We start from the raw sequence: 22,575 nt of genomic DNA on the forward strand, positions 1-22,575 counted from the left end.
CCATGATCTGAGATCTCCTGGAGAGTGAAACTGTTTACATCTTCTATCTTTACCAGAAAAGTATGAGATCAATCAGCCTAGGCATTGTTTTTCATAGCTGGTCATGTACATTTATTTCCAACATAAGGCAGTGGTTAAACTTAAGTCTTAAGGAGGGCTTTAATTGCACAGAAGCTGAGATTGGGAATTTTTGTATTGGCAAAAAAGAAATCCATTTCTTGATTTTATTTTTATTATTTGATATTCCTAAATGTTTATTTGTATGAATCTATTTATTATTTATTTTCATTTTTACTGGATCACATAATATAGAGTGTGTACGCATATATTAGAGGGATGAAAATACACAAATTATTTTCATTCTTTTTCATGTTTTAAGAGATAGGGTCTTGTTTTTGCCCAGGTTGGTCTTGACCTCCTGAGCTCAAACAATCCCCACTCTTCAGCCTCCCAAGTAAAATTTCTTTTATTCTTAATCTTGCATCTGTGGGCTTTTTACTTTAAAAGCCCATTGCAATTATAGATATTGTTGGTTTATCTGTTTTACATATTTAAAACCTAACTTTAAATAGAATCAATATGAAATAATAATTGGGGAACCCCAGCTTATCAAAAAATATAGAAATATAGAAAAAACTAAACAAAATTTTAGAATGTGCTTTTTAAGAATGTGATTTTATCAAAGTTAGGAAACTTAAAACTCTAAAACTTTTGCATTCTCCATTTTAAGCACTTCACACTTAGAGGTAGCTTAAGGATTTCTTTCTTTCATTTTTTTTTTTGTTTGTTTGTTTTTTGAGACAGGGTCTCACTCTGTCACTCAGGCTGGAGTGCAGTGGCACAGTCTCAGCTTACTGCAACCTCTGTCCTCTGGGCTCAAGTGATCCTCCAACCTCAGCCTCCCCAGTAGCTGGGACAACAGGTGCATGCCACCACACCCGGCTATTTTTTTATATTTGTAGTAGAGATGGAGTTTCGCCATGTTGCCCAGGTTGGTCTCGAACTCCTGAGCTCAAGCAATCTGCTCACCTTGGCCTCATAGAGTGCTGGGATTACAGGCGTGAGCCACCATGTCCTACTTCCCTGTGAATGACTTTTTAATTAGCTACTCTTTATTGGGTACCTCCTTTGTACGAGGCCTTGAACATTTTCTCATAGAATCTTCATAGTTTCCCTATGAGGCATAGATAGTATTATTTCTGTCAGGCCAGTGTGGATACCGAGGCTCAGAGGAACTGCTTGTTCAAAGACATCTGGCAAGGGAAGGCAGAGCTGGGATTAATAACTAGGGTTTGAACTCATATCTTCCCAACCTCAAAGCCTACACCTTCTTCAGTAGCCATCATGGCCCTAATGAAAAAAAAAAAAAAAAAAAAGGCCACCACCTTTTGCACCATTTATTTTTTCATTTGAGCATTCATTCATTTACTCATTCAGTTAGTCAATCAGTCAATGCTACTTGAATGCTTACTATGGGCCAGGTATGTGCCAATATTAAAATGATGAGCCACAAAAAGGGCACCATCTCTGCTTCCACAGAGCTGAGAACATCGTTAGTTAATTGCTTTTTCAGTATTTACAGATGAAGATTAGCTCCCTGCAAACCCAGATAAGAATGTACAGTGAGGAAAAAGAATGTTTTCAATATAGGAGATGAACATTTTATAAATATTTCCATGTGAAAGAACATTAAAATCGATTACTAGGCATAGGTTATGTGTTTGACCAGAGTTCTTAATGACTTCAAGGTGAATGAAGCACAGAAATTAATTAGAGGCTGAAACTCAAGAAATCCCTGGTGGGGAAGATAAAGCTGATCTGATTTTTACATGGAGTAGAAGCAAATGATAGAAACTGAATTCCTATTAGGAAGGACCAAGCGTTTAAGACCTTGCTTAATGGTATTTCTGGAGTGCTAGCAGCCTGTGCGCGCTGGCCAACACTGCCAGATTTCTAAGTAAAAGTACCAACCTCACAAGCCATCAACTACAAATGACAGAACCCATGATGTGTGTCAGGACTTCAGTGCCCAGAGGGACCAGTAGGCTGCATAGCCAGATACAGAGGGCCAGGACTATTAACAGGTAGGAATAGTCTTCATTTCTACATACATACAATATATTTTCTCCTATTGGTAGATCTTTCATTTTCCCCCTTGTGATAGAAACGTAGTTATAAGGAACTTCACTTTCTCCTTTACCATAAGAGAAACAGTAGCCAGAGAGCAATAATGAATGGTCGATGTTCCACCTCAGTCTGGGGGGCAGTATAAAGTGGCAGGGCCTGTGGGACTCTGGAAATAACATGACTTACCTAATGGGGCAGCTGTGACTCAGTTCCCGCTTATAGTTTCTGTGAAAGAGGGTGTAGTTGTGTCAGATATTTCCATTTTTAAAGAGAAGCCAGAAATCTGGATGTTTCTGTAAAATCATCTGTTATTTAAATATTGACAACCAATTTAAAATTAAAACAACAACAAAAGTCTTGGGCCAACATTTTAAATAGGTGACCAACCATTCAGGTTTTCCTGGGACTGAGGGGTTACCTGGGACATGGGTCTTTCAGCGCTAAAACAAGGAGAGTCCAGGCCAAACTGGAATGGTTGGTCCTCCTAGAATGTGGAGGAAAAACAAAACATCTATATGGGCCAAATAAAGTCTGCAGGTGGTCAGCCTGTGACCTCTGAGGAATAGGAGAGCAAACCAGAATAGGACTGATACACATATTTTCTTTTCTTCCCCCCCCCCCCCTTTTTTTTTTTTGAGGTGAAGTTTCACTCTGGTCATCCAGGCTGGAGTGCAATGGTGCAATCTCAGCTCATTGTAACCTCCGCCTCCTGGGTTCAAGCGATTCTCCTGCCTCAGCCTCCTGAGTAGCTGGGATTACAGGCGTGCACCACCACATCTGGCTAACTTTTGTGTTTTTAGTAGAGATAGGGTTTCACCATGTTGGCCAGGCTGGTCTTGAACTCCTGACCTCAGGTGATCCAGCCACCTCGGCCTCCCAAAGTGCTGGGATTATAGGTGTGAGCCACCGTGCCTGGCCACACAGACATATTTTCAAAGGAATGGAAAGATATTTGATTATGAGATAAAGACTACATATACATGGACCAAAGCACTACCAGTGTGCTCACTTCTACTCTCCCCATAATCCACATCTGATAGCCACAGCCAGATTACAAACAATTGGAATGAACAGGTTACAATGCTATAAGGTTGGTTTTTTTTTTTTTTTTTTTTTTTTTTTTTTAGCTGAACTTCAACCAAGGAACACACAGAGGAGAGAGCCTTTCCTTGGAGAGTGGGAGGTAAACAAAAGCAGAGGCTAAAAAGAACAGGCTGAGTGCTCTTAAAGGTTGTACACAATCCAAGGAAATGTTGGAAAGTTATATGGAATTGTCTTGAACCAGACTATTTTTAATGTACTTAAGTTTTGTAGCTGAGGTTGAAGGTCAATTTTTCACCAGCGTTGCTTTAAAAACACAAAAAACAAAACCCAGATTTTGTGTCCATAGAATATTACCATGAGAAGGGACCTTAATCACCGTGTCCAAATCTTCCCATATGAAGTTGGGGAAATTGAGGCTCGGTGTCCTGTAGGTAGTTAGTGGCAGAAGAGTTCAACCTGGCCTGTTCAGAATGGTGTAGCAGGGCACAAATAGAGTGATAAGGGAAGGTGACAGCTTCTCTAAGACGAATTTTCAGCATAAAAAATGTTTCATGGGACAAAGAAAAACAATTACTAAAATCTAAAACCAACAGAAGTTATTTCATACTCTGCTTTTTGTTTATGAAATCAAATGATAATAAACTACTGAATGCTTACATTGCTGAAACTCGATGCAAATTATGTCCTTCCACTGAAGGACAGTGGAACTGAATAAGGAAAATTTGTTATCAAAAAGGCTACTAGATAGTATCTGAGCCATATCATTTGGTCGGTGCACATTTAGAAAATACCTATTACTTGCAAAACATAGCCAAAATGTTAAAAACAACCTTTCCAACCATAGTTATCCATTGACACATATTTGGCTTTATTCTTCAGTTTCAACAGCATCATTTTTTCATAACAGAATTCTCCTTGAAGTTAGAGAGTAAACTCTAGTGAGGCTATGCCCCAGGCACATAAGGAGCAAGTAAATGCAAGGGTGACTTTTATCTTATTACACTAGCATGCTGCACCAGCCAGAGAACTTACTGGTCATATTAACAGTCACAAAGAGGTATCATTAAGGTCCAAAGACACCAGTTTCTTGTTTGAATAATGAGAATCTTCTTTCATTTACGTTGCTCTTTCTTTGGGGTCAAACATGGTTCATTTTTGACACCTGTTTGTGTAAATTCCTAGGAATCTCAACAGAGTAGGATAGAGGCAATGGCCTAATAGTGTAAATAGCATGTATGTCCTACTCACAGACCACATAGCCCAACCCAGCTTCCTTGAAAACTCTGAGAGGCTCCTAGAGACTGGAGATCAATGGAAGCTGTCTTTATTATGGGTAGAAAGCACGTAGTTGTAAGGCACTTAAATACAAGCTTGGTGAATAGCTCAGGATCAGAATGATCTGATATGAGTTGCCAGAACCTAACAAAGAGTTTATGGTTAAAAAAGCATACCCACACTGCCCCAGCACTTGCCATTCCCCTTCTGATTAGATCCAGGAAGGCTGCAGGATGGGAGGGGTGTGTTAATTCTTTTTTTGAGACATGACCTAAGTTGCCCAGGTTGGAGTGCGGTGGCTATTCGCAGGCATTACATTGCACACTACAGCCCAGAACTCTTGGACTCAAGCAGTCCTTCTGCCTCAGCCTCCTGAGTAGCTGGGACTGCAGGGTGCATACCAGTGAGCCTAACTCTAAGGGTGTGTTAATTCTTGAACCCATTTTGGGGGTTGCTGACATTGGAATATGAGTCAACAAAACATGATTATAAAACACTGTTTTGGTGTTCAGGCTAGACTCCCTGCTAGGTCAAATCTCTGAGGGACTGTTTTGGGCCCTTTATCTCAGAAGTGAGTCCTAGGAATTTTGTTATTGTGTATGTGAATATGTGTGTTTAAAGTTAAAGCTGCAAACATTTATGATCTCATAATTTCTAAGGGTCAGGAATCTGGGGGCAGCTTAGCTGGATGGTTTTGGCCCAGGGTCTTTCATGAGGTTGCAGTCAAAGTGTCAGTCAGTGCTGCATTGTCTGAAAGCTTGACGGGGTCTCTAGGGTCTACTCCAAGGCAGTGCATCATTGGCTCAACTGGCTCATTCATATGGCTATTGGCTGGAGGCCTGAGCTTCTTCCATCTTGCCATCAACCTATCTGTGTGGCTGCTTGAGTGCCTTCATGACAAGGCAACTAGCTTCCCTCAAAGTGAACAATCCAAGAGAGAAGGGAGGACTGCAATTAACATGGCTTTTTAAATTGTATTTTTGAGATTTACAGTGTCTTGGTATTGCTAAGTTGCTTCATGGCTTCATGCCTCTGGCAGCCAATATAGTATTGGGGGTGATGTGGACTTCCCAAGGGTTACTCACTTGCTTTCAAAGGAAGCAAAGGAGTCTGCATTGGAAGATGTGAAAGGTGGGTGATGATGCGGGCACTGCAACTAGGAGAAGCCTCCTAAATAAATGACTGTCATTCATTGCCTAATAAAGTTATAATTGTTTAACTTCTGGAATAGAAGGATTTGACCAAATATTTACTCCAAACCTCCCATTTTACAGAGACCAGTTGAAGACATGAGAGTTGAAATTCTACATAAATACCTTGGAGTATTTGTGTTTAAAATAGTCATCCTCTTTAATTAACATCTCTTTTTAGGTAGGTTGTTACAGCACAGTATAGATAAGCAATCTCTGGACTTTCCAAGGTCATTATGAACAAAGGCAAGATAATGGCTGGCAATGAGGAAACTGGATATCTGATTCTCAGCAACCTTTACGTCATGTAAATCTTAATGCAGAAAAAGAATCAAGATCATAAAGCTAAGTCTCCCATATATTACTGGGATAATGAGTTGTTGGAAAGTTGTAACGAAAGTTTCTTCTTCTGGGCCTGAAAGCTTTTAGAAAAAATACAGGTTGCGTACTCCTTATTCTAAATGCTTGAGACCAGGAATGTTTTGAATTTCTCTCTCTCTTTTTTTTTAGATTTTAGAATATTTGCATTATACCAATTGAACATCTAAAATCTGAAAATCTGGAATCTGAAATGTTCCAAGGAGCATTTCCTTTGAGCATTATGTTGGCACTCAATAAGTTTTGGTTTTGGAGCATTTCAGATTTTGGATTTTCAGATTTAGGATGTTCAACCTATAATTGAAAATACTGGGTAACTTACTTCACCTTGCTAAGACCCGTTTTTCTGTAAAATCAGGCTGATGATGGAAACCTTACTGAATTCTGATAATCAGAAATAAGTTATCTGATGTGGGTGTCTAATAAATGGTGGCTGGTTTTATAATTACTATTACAATTATATTTTTTATTCAAGGCTTTAGGCGCATAAGCAATACGTGGTTATTCCTACCTAAGAGAACATTTATCCCTTTAGTTCTCAAAACTACATTGGGGTATCTGATCTGTGTTGGTGGCAGGAGTAGGAGATTCTCCAGGTCACTGTAGCCTTGTGAGTTAGTGTTTCTCCTGAGACCACCTGGAGCAGAATTACCTAGTTATTGGTTAAAAATGCAAAGTCTTGGATCCTGCCACAGATCAACTGAGTGTACAAAGAGATGGAACCCCGAATCTACACTTTTAACAAACTATCCAAATGATTCTTATGCCCACTAAAGTTTGAAAACCACTACATAAGGTGTTTTGGAACCCTTATGAGGCTCACAGAGGACAAGGTACATAAATTGATCTTAACCAGAAGTTTCTATATTTTAAAAACTTATGCATCCCCATCAATAAAATCTTTTGTATCATGTAATTCTAATGTTTATATATTTACTTATACATTTATTTTAAAATGACTTACAAGTACCACTATGCTAATATATACATTATAAAACAAAATAGAATTTTTAAAAATATGGGATGAAAATTCAATGTAGAAATTTTAGTATTTTCTTTCCACTTTCCAGTGGATCATATGATATATCCCTTGGAATTTATACTCCCTACACCAGAGACTACTGGCCTAAATCAGAAGTGGGCACTATGGTTCTCTGGGCCATTCAGTGGCCCTCACTGAATGGCCCAGAGAGCCATCTTTGGGAAGGTCATGTGGCTCTGTGGAAAGAATGCTGGACTTGGTCTTGAAGGATCTGCATGTGTGTCTGGCTTTATTTCCTACTTTGTGAACTTCTGTAAATTGTTTACCCTTATTGAGTGTCTGTGTTCTTTTGTAGAACAAGAATGGTAACATCTTTTTGCTATCATAATCAAACTCTCCTCATCTTTGATAATCACATTGAATTCCAGGTTTAACCACTCAGTGAGTTTGGTTATAATAGCAAACATCTGTTTGCTATCATGGTCAAACTCTCCTCATCTTTGATAATGATAGCATTGAATTCCAGGTTTAATCAATCAGCTGTCAATCACTATGAATTTACTGAATGCCTGATGGATGTTCCAAAGCAACATCAGGTAAGTAGAATTCCAATTTTCCTGATTTTGCTAGAAATCAGGTTCTTTATTATTATTATTATTATTATTATTATTATTATTATTATACTTTAAGTTCTAGGGTACATGTGCACAACGTGCAGGTTTGTTACATATGTATACATGTGCCATGTTGGTGTGCTGCACCCATTAACTCGTCATTTACATTAGGTATATCTCCTAATGCTATCCCTCCCTGCTTTCCCCTCCCTACAATAGGCCCCGGTGTGTGATGTTCCCCTTCCTGTGTGAAATCAAGTTCTTATTATCCTGAAATCAACTGCTCACCTTCCACCTGTCATCTCTCCACTGCCACAAAGGTTAAGAGATGTGACTTCAAAGTCTGGCTTTGCCATTTTATCATTTAATTTCCTTAAACCTTTGTTACCTTATCTGTAAATGAGGATAATGATATTTACCCCTGAAATTACTGTGAGAATTAAATGAGATAAATCATGTAAAATGCTTAGTACAATCAAAACATAGTAAAGATTGAATATATTATTACTTAAATGGAAAATATGGTGAGGTTCTTTTTCGACATTTTGGCAAATGCGAACTGAAACCTGATACATCTGTTTAGAACTAGATTTCACTTGGGGATTCTAAAGAACCAGGTGATTTGACCTTTTATCTATTCTTTTTTTAATTTTTTGAGACAGGGTCTTGCTCTGTTGCCCAGGCTGTAGTACAGTGGTGGGATCGTGTCTCACTGCAGCATTCATCTCCCAGGTTCGGGTGATTCTCCTGCCTCAGCCTCCTGAGTCCCTGGGATTACAGGGGCATGCCACCACACCCGGCTACTTTTTTGTATTTTTTGTAGAGACAGGGCTTTGCCATGTTGCCCAGGCTGGTCTTGAACTCCTAGGCTCAAGCAATCCACCCACCTTGGCTTTCCAAAGTATGAGAGTACAGGTGAGAGACCTTATATCTTTTATCTTACTAAATTGGTCATTAAAAATAAAGTTCAAAGATAGATTTTTTAAAAAATTTAGTTAGGGGATGAAGAATGACTTGCTTGGCAGAATGAAGCTTTTGGCTATGTTTGAGATTGGTCTATATTTAAGAACTTCCCCCCCCCAAATTAAGACTAAATATTTACTAGACATAAGCATAAATGGAAAAAATCTTGCTAATGTAATAAAATGTGATCATGAAGCCGTGAGCTGGTAGTTTATATGTGCCACAACAAAGCTTTGATCCTGACTTTTAAATTATGTGACACAAGTCTTACTCTAATGTTTAATAACAATGGATTTATTCTTGTTACACAAGCTATTGACATAGCTTAAGTTACTCACTTAGTGATGCATGATGTAATAGACTGGCATTTCCTTCATCCTGACTTTTACAAGGAGGATTTGATTGTACAGGCACATTTTAGTTGACCATAACTTACCTTCATAATAGGTCCACAGCTAAAAAAAAAAAAGAAAAAAAAAAGAATGAACAAAGGGCTGACCAGTATTTGTTTCTGAGTGAATTTGTGTGCCATTTTCCTTAAATATCCTAAGTACAAACTTAATCTTTAAAACAAGGGCTTTCTTCCTGTTGTCTGAGTTTGAAGCTAATCTCTGTTCTAATTTCTCTGTGTATCTTGTTCTGCTTTCCCAGCCTTGTAGACTCATAGTGGCATAGAGCATTAGAATGGAAAAGAAACTCAGAGATCTAATTCACCTCTATGACCCAGGCATGTTAGTTGATCATTTTCATCAACCTCGGAGGGGAGAACACACTCAAGGTCATAATCTGCAGCTCTGCTTATGGTTTATTTCTCCCAGCAAATAACATTTGTTCAATTTCTCTCTCAATTTAATTTCTTTTGTTCAGATGTATAAAAGTGTGATAAAATCAGATTAACCTGAAACACTGTGTGCAGTTCTTTCCCTAGAACAAGACTTGATACGTGAATGGAAACTGGTATTTCCAGGTTCTCATCAATGAGGTGTGGCAAATTGTGCCATGATCTGCTATTGGAACTGGTTATAGTCACCCCATGATTGTATATTTTTAGTATTATGACTCTTTTTTTTTTTTTTAGATGGAGTTTAGCTCTTGCGCCCAGGAGTGCAGTGACATGATCTCAGCTCACTGCAACCTCCGCTTCCCAGGTTCAAGCGATTCTTCTGCCTCACCCTCCTGAGTAGCTGGGACCACAGGCATGTGCCACCACACCTGGCTAATTTTGTATTTTTAGTAGAGATGGGGTTTCACCATGTTGGCCAGGTCTCGATCTCTTGATCTCGTGATCTGCCTGCCTCGGCCTCCCGAAGTGCTGGGATTACAGGTGTGAGCCACCATACCTGGCTTAGAAATCATATTTAAGGCACATATTATTTCTCCTTTTTTCCACAGTATGATTTAGATTAAATATTTCTTACTGAATTAATTACACTAGCGTACCCTAATCAAATTGAGGATTTTTTATATTGTAAAAGGATTTTTAAAAATCTAAGATATTGATTAATAAATTAGATTCTGAGACTCAGAACTCATTATTGAACTTTAGTTGAGGAAGGCCATTAGAAATGCTCATCTGATATCCTGGGAGTTGTAAATATTGTATAGTAATAGCATATTTCATATTATTGAAACAGAAAACACTATTTAGCAAAACTAAAAATCAATAATTTAGCAAATAAAAGACAAAGTAGATGTATGAGTGTAGCATCAGAATAATGTAAAATAGGCTCCCAGAACTATCTGTGTTTACAGAGAAAAGTGGTATAATGGGGATATGGATGTACCAGAAGAATGCAGCCTAGATGTTGCAATTTCAGGGTACATAATTGTGAACAAAGAAATAAGCCCAGGCTGGGCGTGGTAGCTCACGCCTGTAATCCCAGCACTTTGGGAGGCCCAAGCAGGCAGATCACCTGAGGTCAGGAGTTCGAGACCAGCCTGACGAACAGGGCAAAACCCCGTCTCCACTAAAAATACAAAAAAAAAATTAGCCGGGTGTAGTGTTGGGCGCCTGTAATCCCAGTTACTTGGGAGGCTGAGGCAGGAGGATTGCTTGAACCTGGGAGGCGGAGGTTGCAGTGAGCCAAGATCATGCCATTGCACTCCAACCTGGGAAACAGAGCGAGACTCTGTCTCAAAAAAAAAAAAAAAAAAAAAAAAGAAATAAGCCCAGAACCAATGCATTATTGTATATTATTAAGCAGTAGGAAGTGTGAAGAATCTTAGATTTCTAGAACTATGTAGTTTGTGCCTACTTTCTTACTTCCTTAGTTACTATACTTGTTTCAACTACCAATCAACTGAAACTGCTTTCAGAGAAGTCACCAATGAATTATAATTTACCAAACTTTCTTCTGCAAGGAAAAAAATTGACATTATTGAGTACTTCCTCCTGAAAATTCACTTCTTATAAATTCATATAATTTGCACTATACTTTATAATCTCTAGCTTCCATGGTGTTACCATTGAATAGTTTTCTGCTATTCTTATTCTTCCTTCACCCATACCATAATTACTGATATCCAGTATTCCATACTTGGTCCTTTTTTCTATTAATGCTACCAAAAGTTATAAACATACAATATGCATCAAATCACACATGCCCATGGCAGATGTTGTTAATTGATTTTGGCAATTTTCTGTGAATCCTGATTCTATCCTAGAATTCTAAAAAACGCTTCAGGCAGTCATCAAATGATCAGAGTTTGCACATGAAAAGAAACATTTTCTCTACTCCTGTTTTACATAACTATCTTGGAAGATCTCATCTGTACTCTTCACTTTAAATTCCAAAAAGCCTGTGGCTTATTTATTAGTGTATCCAGTTCCTCTCACAGAGCCTGGAGAACGTGGTTTGCATTGCATAAATATTTGCAAAATGAAAGCTAAAATGTTACATTAGCTAACAATATCTATTTTGACACACCTTAACAACTGAGTGCAATAAAAATTGAAATGTAATGTTCACAGAGAATATAGAAAATAGTGACGTTACAGTCAGTTATGTACATTTTGAAAAATGTTTCTGAACAAAAATTGCTTTCTTGACAATACTTCAAAATTATTGTCGAATAAATAGACTTCTGTTCTGTTCAATAGTAAGAAACACTCAAGGGAGCTGTGGAGCTTGGATTAGAGATTTCAGGAGTTGGTATCAGACTAGTCCAGTGGGTTATTTTGCCTCAAAGTAGTAAATTCCAGTCCAATGACCACTGAAAATAAAATGTGCTGTTTAGCCCTAGCCAAGGTTAAAGTAGTAACATATAATTTGCACTGTACTTTGTAAATTTTTGAAAGAATTATAAATCTTTCATAATTGGAGTTACAGTCTAATACTTTTTTTCTGAAAATTATTAAAGTAAATAAGTCTCTAAAATGTTTACTACAATGATACTTCCAATAAAACATGTTTATATAAATAAAGTGTTACAAAATTTGAACCTGGTTTTTCTCCTTTAACGTCTCATTTTTTAGGTTACTATGCAGGAGGGAAGTATTTTCCACTTTGGTAATATTGCCAAATTTTATTTATATACCACCTTTACCATTTTTTCCTATATTCTTAAAAATGCACAATATTACCCAGCATGTAGCACCAAATAAATGTTTGTTGACTCTTATTTCCCCCCAAAATAATAAAATAAATGCTACCTATTATAATTATATGTTCTCAAAGATACTTGGCTTAAGCTGAGGGTGAGAAATCTATGTATTTCAAGGCATCTAATAATGTGGTAGTTTCCAAGGGCCTGGTTTGAAGTTCCAGAGGTCGAAAGTGTGACCAACCAACTCATACTGCATTTAAAACTAGTGAGCATTCAATTCTAGAGTGTAACAAGAAAGTATTATAGCAGCACAGAAGTGGGGTAGAAGAGCCCCGGACAGGAAGGCCCAGGTCATTTATAATGTACTAATTTTTTAGGCAATTTTTTTTTTCTTTGGTAGAGATGGAGTCTAGCTATGTTTCCCAGGCTGGTCTCGAGCCTGTCCTCAAGTAATCCTCCCACATTAGCTTCCCAAAGCACTGGGATTTAGACATGAGCCACCACTCCCAGCCAGGCAAACTTTTTCTGTAAAAGATTACTTGGTAAATATTTTGGGTTTTGTGGACTATAAAGTTTCCATTGCAACTACTCATCTCTGCTGTTGTAGTGCAAAAGCAGCCATAGACAATACATAAATAAGTGGATGTGGCTGTGTTCCAATAAAACTTTATTTATAAAAATAAGCAGTAGCCTGGATTTGTCTCAGGGGCCATAGTTTTCAGATCCCTACTCCAGTGGTGTAGTTTTGGTGCTCAATTAGTTTTCATAAGTCTACAAACTGTCTTTTCATCTTATTTAATTGTTTTATTCTCCAGTTTTATTGATTGACTGAGATGGTGCTTCATTGAATTTATGTTCTTTTAATGTTTTGTGATAAAACACACACACAGGGAATTTTCCTTAGGTTGTGATTTCTTCCAGATAGGGTCCTTAATTTGTCATATTCCTTTCTTGTGTGGTTGTGTGTGTAGTGTTTGCCACTGTCATATCATTAATTTTTATCATGCTCATTTTTTTTTGGTCTTTTCTTAGAAACAAAATCTCAAGGCTGGAGTGCAGTGGCGTGATCATAGCTCACTGCAGCCTCAAACTCCTGGGCTTAAGCAATTCCCCCACCTCAGCCTCCCGAGTATATCATGCTCATTTTTTTTTTTTCTTCTTGAGACAGGGTCTCAGTCTATTGCCCAGGCTGGAGTGCAGTGGTGCCATTAACACTCACTGCAGCCTCCACCTCCTGGGTTCAAGCAATCCTCCCAGCTCAGCCTCGTGAGTAGCTGGGACTACAGGTGTGTGCCACCGTGCCCAAATAATTTTTGTATTTTTTGTAGAGATGGGGGTCTCCCTTTGTTGCCCAGGCTGGTCTTAAACTCCTGGTTCCAAGCAATCCGTCTGCCTCAGCCTCCAAAAGTACTGAGAAAACAGGGGTGAGCTGCCGCACCCAGCTCATGTTCATTTTGAATGTGTTTCTTAAAATTTTCTCTGATATAGGTACATTCTTTTGGATGATTTCCAACTTATATGAGATTTGTTTCTCTTCCATTTAGGGCATGATTTGTAGGCTGCATATTGAGATTGGAACTAAATGCAGTCTTTGTTGGAAGACCTGAGCTCATTTTTTATCTGAGATATTGCTAAATATTCTATACCAAAGAGCCATCAAACTAGTTTGGGGCATATTTTATTCTTGGACTGATTCTCCCAGGCCTTAGATCATTTCTCTAATTCTTCATGGAGCTCTGGAAAATGATAAGGCCTGGAGTATTTAACTCCTGATGTTGCTTATTCACTCCACTGTTTCACCTCTCCCCAAATTGTTTATTTTGGGTAAGGGAAGGTATATTAGTGAGAATTTTTTGGGCTTCTTTCACTCAAAATATTAATACAATATTGCTTCTGGTAATTGGGAATAGGATTAATATACCTTCTCAATCCCTTTTATTTCTTGTTTTGTTTGTTTAGGCATAAGTTTTGGTCCTTTCCTTGTTTGGTAATGGTGGGTTTTTTTTCTTGCTTTTCACTTATTTGCCTATTTTGTCTATCTGAGAGCAGTATAGTGTGGCGGTTAAAAACACAAGCTCTGAATTGAGACCACTGGGAATCAGATTACAGGTCTGCTGCTTACTAGCTATAATTTGTGTTTCAGTTTCCACATCTGTAAAATGAGGATATAATATTATTTTCCATAAAGATATGATATTATTAAATGAGTTAAAATGTATAAAGTCCTTAGAATAATGCCTGGTACATACTAAGTACTATTTCTATTTTATTGTTTTTGTTATAGATTTTTGATTTGTTTTCTCAAATATTGGGATAAGTGATTTTGCAATTTGGTTCACCCTGCTATCCTGACCTTCTGCTATACTAACTTTTAAAACTCTACAGATATTCTTTGTTAGAAATTAAACCTAAAAAGCTGATTAACAGACTGTATTGTAATCACTTACGAATGGTAGAATCAGCAGAAAGGAAAAAAGGCCATAAATATAAATATATATGTGTGTGTGTGTATATATATATCTAAAATTAATAAGTAAATTGGAGAGAGTTACCCTTGCACCTCCGTTTATAAATCAAATTAATTTATTTTCAGCTCTGTGTAGCCTTGACGTATTCTGCTGCCTAGGCTTGTATGTGATGTGACTTGCTTCAGAACATGTACTTTCTATTTTGTTTTGTCTGTTTGTCTCACACCAGCCTCTTCCAAGTCCCTGTTTGTCTCACATCAGCCTCTCCCAAGTCCCAGAAGACCTTGTCTTTTAGCCACAAATGCCTTTTCTTATCTCTTACCACCTGGAATGATGTTGGCTTTAGAGCTTTCCATTCCTTTCCATATAAAAGAAGTGTTTGTAGTACTGGCTCTAGTACTGCAGAGAGACTGATTACAGCCTGTTTATGTTTTCACCCAAAGTTATAGGTAAAAATTTGGTCCTTCTTTTAATTTGTTTGTGGGGTTTAGGGTAAAAAGATCCCATCAAAATCAGGGACATTGACCCCTTAGAAATATCTTGCCTTGTGAAGATTAATGGAACTTTTTCAATAGGTTTCACTGGGGGCTTGGAATTTATGGACAGGCTTCATTTTGCATAAATTATTTACAGTTCCTACACCTACATCCTCTCACAGGGTGTTTTTTTTTTTTTTTTTTTTTTTTTTTTAATCATGGAATTACATTGAAACAAAATTGAAATAATTCTATTTCAATAAAATCAGCATTGTTTTTGTGATACACAATTAATTTTTTGGTAAAGTGAAGATCAAATAGAAAACTCATTTTATTTCAGTCTTTGATGAAAATATTTTTCAGCAGCATACCACACTCCTACCTTAATATTGAACATCAGAAAAGTACGTTGAATCAACACTGACGCCAGGACTTAATCTGAAAACTAAAGAATACCTTTGATACCAGTTTGTTTTGCCCTAAAAATATCTTTTTTTCATCAAAGAAAATTTGTTTCTTGAATATAATTAATTGAGAGTTTGATGTTTTTCTCTTAACTCATGTTTATACTCTACCACAAAATGGGGTGTGACCAAAATATTTGGTCAGTCTGAGTCACTGTGGCTCATGAGGTCAGTTATATAAGTCAAGGTCTAATATTTCCAAGTTTCTATGTAGCCAGTCTACATGAGACTCAAACGGTGAACCAGACCTTTCAGCCCTTTCTACTTCTACCATATTTATATGAACATGACAAAAATATAAAGAATGGCAGCATGCTTCTTTAAACAATTAGGCCGCATTTCAGGTGTTCAGAAATAATCCCAAAAATAATAGAACAGACTCCCCGGTTGCTACTACCCAGATGTAACGCGAGATTTGAGGACTTTTAAATTCTTAAAAAATTAAGTGTAGTCTGGGAGTGGCGACTTACACCTGTAATCCTAGCACTTTGGGAGGCCAAAGTGGGAGGATCACTTGAGCTCACAAGTTTGAGACCAGCCTGGGCAACTGACAAAACCCCATGTCTATAGAAAAATAGAAAAATTGGCCGGGCATGGTGGTGTGTGCCTGTAGTACCAGCTACTCTGGAGGCTGTGGTGGGAGGATTACTTGAGCCTGGGAAGTGGAGTCGCAGTGAGCAGAGATGGAGCCACTGCACTCCAGCCTGGGTGACAGAGTGAGACTCTGTCTTAAAATAATAATAATAAATAAATGTAAAAGGTGAAAGGTGAAGGTGCTCACTCCCCATGTTATTCTTCCCTTCTTTCTTTCCTTAGAGATAATTGTTCCAAAGACAGCACATGTATCATGTACCCATTGCTGTGTCGAAAAATATCGCCCCTAAAACTTAGTGACTTAAAACAACAGCCGCTTATTATTTTGCTCATAGTCCATAGGTCAGCTGGATGGTTCTATGGACATGAGCTGGCCTAGGTTGATCTGAGCTGGGCTTGCCCCTGTGTCTGTGGTCAATTGGCAGGTCAACTGGGTGCTGGCTTGTCTTGGTATGGCCTTAATCATATGTCTGGCGGTTAGCTGATTGCAGACTGGGCAATGGGGTTGTCTGGGCCATGCATTGCTCATCATTCGGCAGGCTAGCCCAGGCTTATTCACAAAGTAGCAGCAGGGTTCTAGGAGGGAAAGTAGGGAAGGGAAAGTAGAATGAGGAATGCAAGGCCTCTGGCAAAACATTCCATCTCCTCTATTCTGTTGGTGAAAGCAAATCACAAAGACACCAGATTCAAGGAATGGGAAAACACACTTTGCTTTTTGATGTAAGGGGTAGTAAAGTCATATCGTAAGTGGGAGTAGGTTTCCAGGAGGGGTGGAAAATTGTGACTATTTTGTGATCTGCTGCAAAGCATATGTATTTTTTCCATGTATGTGTTTTACATTTTTAGTAGATATGCTTATGTTTATAAATAATATTTTGTATTGTTATTATAAAATTAGCATAATTTAATATCCTATCAATATACGCTTTTGCACATTGTTTTAAAATTCACAATTATGTTTTTGAAATGTACTGTTTTGATGAAATTCATCTCATGTAATATCTATGCATTCTCTTGTTGATGGACATTTAAATTGTTTCCCATTATTTTTTGCAGTCACCAGCAAAGCTGCAATGAGTATGCTTGCACAATATTTCATATGGATATATGACAGTTTCTCTAGATACACTTCTTAAAATGGACCTATTGTTCTAGGATACATACATTTTTAACTTTATTGGATATTAATTGCCAAATTATTCTCCAAAGTAGTTTAGATGAGTTCACACACCCCTCCAGGGTGTATAACAACTTAATTTCCTCTGCATCTTTATGAAGTACACCTTGTGTTATCAGCCTTATTTTTATTTTTTGTAGAGGCCATTGGAGAGTATCATCATTTTAATTGCATGTTAATTTAATGAGATTGAATGTATTTTCATTTGTATACTGGCCTGATAAATTTCCTCTACTGTGAACTAATTGCTTTGTTCATATATTTCAACATTTAAATTTTATCTTGAACATTAAAAGCATTTTCACCGAATTATTTATCTTTTCTTTTTAAATTGCTAGTGGTTTAAAAATGCATAAATACTAGAAACGAGGCATTATTATGTACCATCTTTTAGATTGTGGTATATCTTTTAATTTGGTTTATTGTATTCTCTGATATACACATACTTTTAAATATTACTGTAGCAAAATATGTCAGTATTTTTCTTTATAGTTTGTGCTTTTTTGTCTTGTTTATGAAAACATTCATATCTGGATGTCATAAATATATTCCTATATTTTCTGCTAAAGGTTGAAAGTTTTTCTTTTTATGTTGAGTTCTTTAATCTCCCTAGAATTTATCTTGTATATGAAGTAAAATAGGGATCTAATTTTATCTTTTTATCTTTTTTCAATTAAAACCTAGTTGTCCTGGCACAAGTTTTCAAATAGTTTTCCTTTCTCAATGATTTGTGATGCCAACATGTCATATCCCAAGTTTCTGTGTGGACATGAGTTTGTTTCTGGGCTCTTTGTTCCATTGGTCTATTTTTCCGTTTCTGCACTATTGCTCTACCCATTTAATGACTGTGGCTTTATAGTAAGTTTTCTATCTGGTAGGGATAATATTCGTCTTTATTCATCTTTTATTCTCCTTGGCTTTTTCTGGTCTTTGCTCTTTCACATTAAATTTAGAAGTAGTTTGTCAAGTTAAAGCATGAAAAATTCCATGCAAAAAGAAAAAATAGAAAAAGGTAAGGGGATTGAGAGGCAAGCAGAGAGGTTATGGTATTAGATAGGGTAGTGTGGATAGGTTTCACTGAAAAGTAGGATCAGAGCAAAGACTTGTAGGAGATAAAGAAATCAGCCAATTTTCTGGTGACACGTCTTACAGGCAGAGGAAACAATCAGTGTCAAGATTCTGAGGCAGATGAGATTGAGGAAGAACAAGTAGGCCAGAGAGACTGAAGCAGCATGAACAAGGGGAGAGGCCAAGGAGCTGAGTGAGGTCAGAGTGCTTGTGGTCAGAGTCCGGTAAGCCATGGTAGGGATGTTGGCTTTTGTTCTGTGTGAGATGGGAAGTCATTGCAGGGTTTTGAATAGAGTTATGCTGTGGTCTGACTCAAGTTTTAAAAGAATCACTCTGGCTCCCATGTTGAGAATTGAGTGTAGGGAGTAAGAAGAGGAGCAGAAGACCAGTAATGTGGCTATTGCGATAAACCAGGGGAAGAAAGCGGTGGCTTGCCCTGGGTGGCAGCAGTGTAGATGCGAAAAGTGGCTGATTCTGGATATATTTCACAAGTTGAGTCAATAGGATTTCTGATGGATTGTTGTAGGAGTGGGGAGGAGAGTGGAGTCAAGGATGACTCCAGGGGTTTTATGAGCAACTGGAATATAGTGTTGCTATTAGCTAGTTTAGGGAAGACTATGGGAGGAACAGTTTTAGGTAAAGATCAAAACTTGTTTTTGAGCATGCTAAGTTTGAAATATCTATCAGACATCTAAGAGATGAGTCTGGAGTTTAGGGGAGGGGGGTAGGGTGGGGTTTTAGATTTGGGAGTCATTAGAATATATACCTGGTATTTAAAATGTGGAGACTGGATGAGATAATCTAGGGAATGAGTATAAAGAAAAGTGGTCCAAAGACTAAGCTCCTTGGTAATGATACAGAACAGAGGAAGGGAAGTGCTGGGAAGGGAAGGGCGTGATCCCTTTAAATGGTATGGAATGGGGGAAGGGCGTGGTCCCTGGCTAGGGCTCTACCCCCTGGCCTGTGCCTGCGGACCTCGGTGAGGACAGGAATTTTTGTTTTCCTGCCCAAATGTTACATTTCTCAAGACCACCCTGGCCTGCCATGCATCCATTCTGTGCCTATAAAAACCCTAACATTGTAGCAGGCAAACACACAAGCTGCTGGGAGTCGAGGGGACGCCGGGAGCACACCGCAGGCACTGGCACGCCAGCAGGCCATTGACCAGCAGAATGATGTGGAGTTTGGTGGAGGCAGTCGGAGGAGAGCCTGGACTGCTCAGCAGCCCCAGGGCTTTCTGGAAATGTTATAAAACAAGTGAAGTTTGTGGTATATAAATTATCCCTCAATTTAACAGCCTCGGCTGTTTACAAAAAAAACCACACACACACACACACACGAAGGAAAAAGGAGCCAAAGAGATGGGGAGTAACCAGTGAAGGATCTTTGAGAAGCAGAGGCCAGAGTAAAAGGAATAAAACAGGAAATTGTGGGGTCCTGGCAAACAACTCAGTATAATTCGTATTTTTTGTTTTCCTTCATTGTATTATTTCTCTACTATGATTTTCCTAGCTAGAAGTTGGATTGAAGAAATTAAAAAGTATGTTACTTGCATTTTCTTGAATATGTTCTTAATCCTGATTAACATCCTTGTTCTGACAGCTTTTCTTTTCTCTCTTTTTAGCGAGCAAATAACTTAGAAGTTTTATGAGACAGAATTATCTCAGTCTAAACAAAACTGGTTAGGATTGAGAAAAGAAGAAGTAATGAGAAGGGGAAAAGGTGACTTTGAATGAAGTATCTTTGCTAAGATGAGCTCTGCAGGTACAGAAACAATAGAGGATGGAGTCATTGTGCTTCTCTTCACTATCCTACGCGCCCAGTCATGGTGTGTGCCCTTGTAAGCAGAGAAGCAAAATATTGTAACAGTTTATGATGACGTTCAACAAGTGCAGCAAATCCTGTGGCAATGGATTTTCCTGCTTTTGTATAGAAGCCTGAGACATGAAGGTCATGCTTTGTGGCTTTAGGAATGGGCAGAGTAAAAGGCACTGGAAGATGCCTATCTTTTAATATAAGGGCTCTGGTAGCATTATGCAAGGCAACACAGAGGTTTAGTCCCTGCCCCGTGGAAGCCTTCACTTTCAAGGGTGTGGTGTGTTGCAAAATTCATGAAGTCACTACTTAGAAGTATACTTAATAAGGGAGGATGAAAGTAAAGCAAATGCAGTTCTCAGGATCAGAAGAGTAATTTGCCAGCAAGCATGGATTTTAATTGTCCTTTTTATCTTCATGCTGAGAAATTATGTAAAAGTTTGAGATTCAAATAAGGAAATTTGAAAATGATCTCACAATACTGAAACATAAAATTTAATAGGTGAGGAAGCAACATATCCTAGGTGGCAAAGTTAGAACAAATTCCTTCCAGTCTTCTACATCTTTGACAAGATAACATGAATTGGTGTTTCTTGAGGATGAAAATCAACGGGTTAAAGATCTAGACCAGGAACTGGGTAAAATACCTACATTTTGATAGACTGGAATTTGGAGCATAGTTCACTTTCACTGCTATATTAGAATGAAAGGTAATGTTTGTTTTAGTATATCTCATCCAAGAAGCTCAAAACTATCTAATATATGTGGATTATTTTGTTAGAAAAAGCATTTATTGGCTAATTCACAAATCACAGGACTGTTTTAAAAGCAATTTGCACCTATTGCCATTTGATTGTATCTAGTGATCAGGCGTCACAAGTTACTTTATGGCTTTAAAGAGGACCTGTCATCAGCCAGGAGTCTGAGAGCTGGTCTGCCGGCCTCTCAGGCATGGGTCTGTCTGAGCTGGGGATGGGTCGGAAGGACTACAGGGGTTTAAAATATTCCAAGATGTTTCTGATGGAATGATGGTAGTTGAGTAGAGTGAGTTCCTTTTGAAGCATGGCAATTCCATTCCTGTTCCTGTAGCTGTGGGAGGGATAATTGCAGAGTGGCGGCATGGGAACTATCCCAGAGATAGGGCTGCTTTGTCTCCATAAGTGAATTTCTCCTCATGGCAAACCTGCAGGTCAAACCCTCCTCTTGTGCAGGCTGCATCTGACCACAGGTGGGTTGCCTGAGACAGTCAATAGGTCAGGCTGCATGGAGTGGCCTGGCGGATGGATTTATTCATCCATCTATTTAAAAATGTTTTAGTGATTGCCCTCTATGTGCCAAGAACAGTCCTAAGAACTAAAATACAATGATGAAAAAAACTGGATGAGGATCCTGTCCCTATTAGTAAACTCATGTAGAATTAAGACTTGTGCTAAGGACTAGAAAGCTATAAGATTCTGTGTTAGAGCAAAATGGAGTGGGGTAGAGTAGGGCATGAGCCTGTGGAATAGGCTGGCCAGTGGCATAAGGAGGAGGAGACAGGGAGCGGAGAAGTGGCCTGTGGCCCAGCCGTTGGGCTGGCCTTGCTTAATTTTCCAGGAGGCATGAGGCCAGCCCTGAAGGAGCAAAAGTCCAAGAAGAAGGATCACCTTTGAGAGTGGACGCTCACCCAGGGCAGCAGCAAAAGGAGCCTGGAGCACAAGAAAACCAAGGTCTACACAACACAGCTAAATGCATAAATGGACAGGGAGGAGAGAGTGCCATCATCCATGCAGCCTAGCTTACAAATTCCCTAGTGGCAAAGGTGGATTTGTACAAGTTTCCCCTAGTGTCAAAATTCCCTGGGAAGGGCAAGATTTTTTAAACCTTACAGAAGTAATTACATGCTTATTTGAAAAACAAAACAAAAACAAACAAACGAACAAAAAAAAAAAAACCTTTAAAACAATACATAGAAGTGTATGAAGCAAGGAATGAGTTTTTTTGAATACACATTAATATTGTTTCAAGATATTAATACCATTTCAAGGATCAACAAGTCTTAACCCATTTGATATTTACAAAATGCCATATATACTTGTATTCATCCACTTTGCATTGCTGTAAAGGAATACCTGAGACTGGGCAGTTTTTAAAGAAGTTTAATTGGCTCACAGTTCTACAGGTTGTACAGGAAGTATGGTGCCAGCATCTGCTCAGCCTCTGGTGAGGCCTCAGGAAGCTTACAATCATAGTGGAAGGCAAACGGGGAGCCAGCCTATCAAATGTTGAGAGCAGAAGTAAGAGAGAGGGAGGAGGCACCAGGCTCTTTTAAACAACCAGATCTCATGGGAACTCAGAGTGAGCACTCATTACAGTGAGGACAGCACCAAGCCGTTCATGAGAGATCCACCCCCA

This window comes from Rhinopithecus roxellana, chromosome 8 (assembly GCF_007565055.1).
Source record: "Rhinopithecus roxellana isolate Shanxi Qingling chromosome 8, ASM756505v1, whole genome shotgun sequence".
In the NCBI taxonomy this organism is placed as follows: domain Eukaryota; kingdom Metazoa; phylum Chordata; class Mammalia; order Primates; family Cercopithecidae; genus Rhinopithecus; species Rhinopithecus roxellana.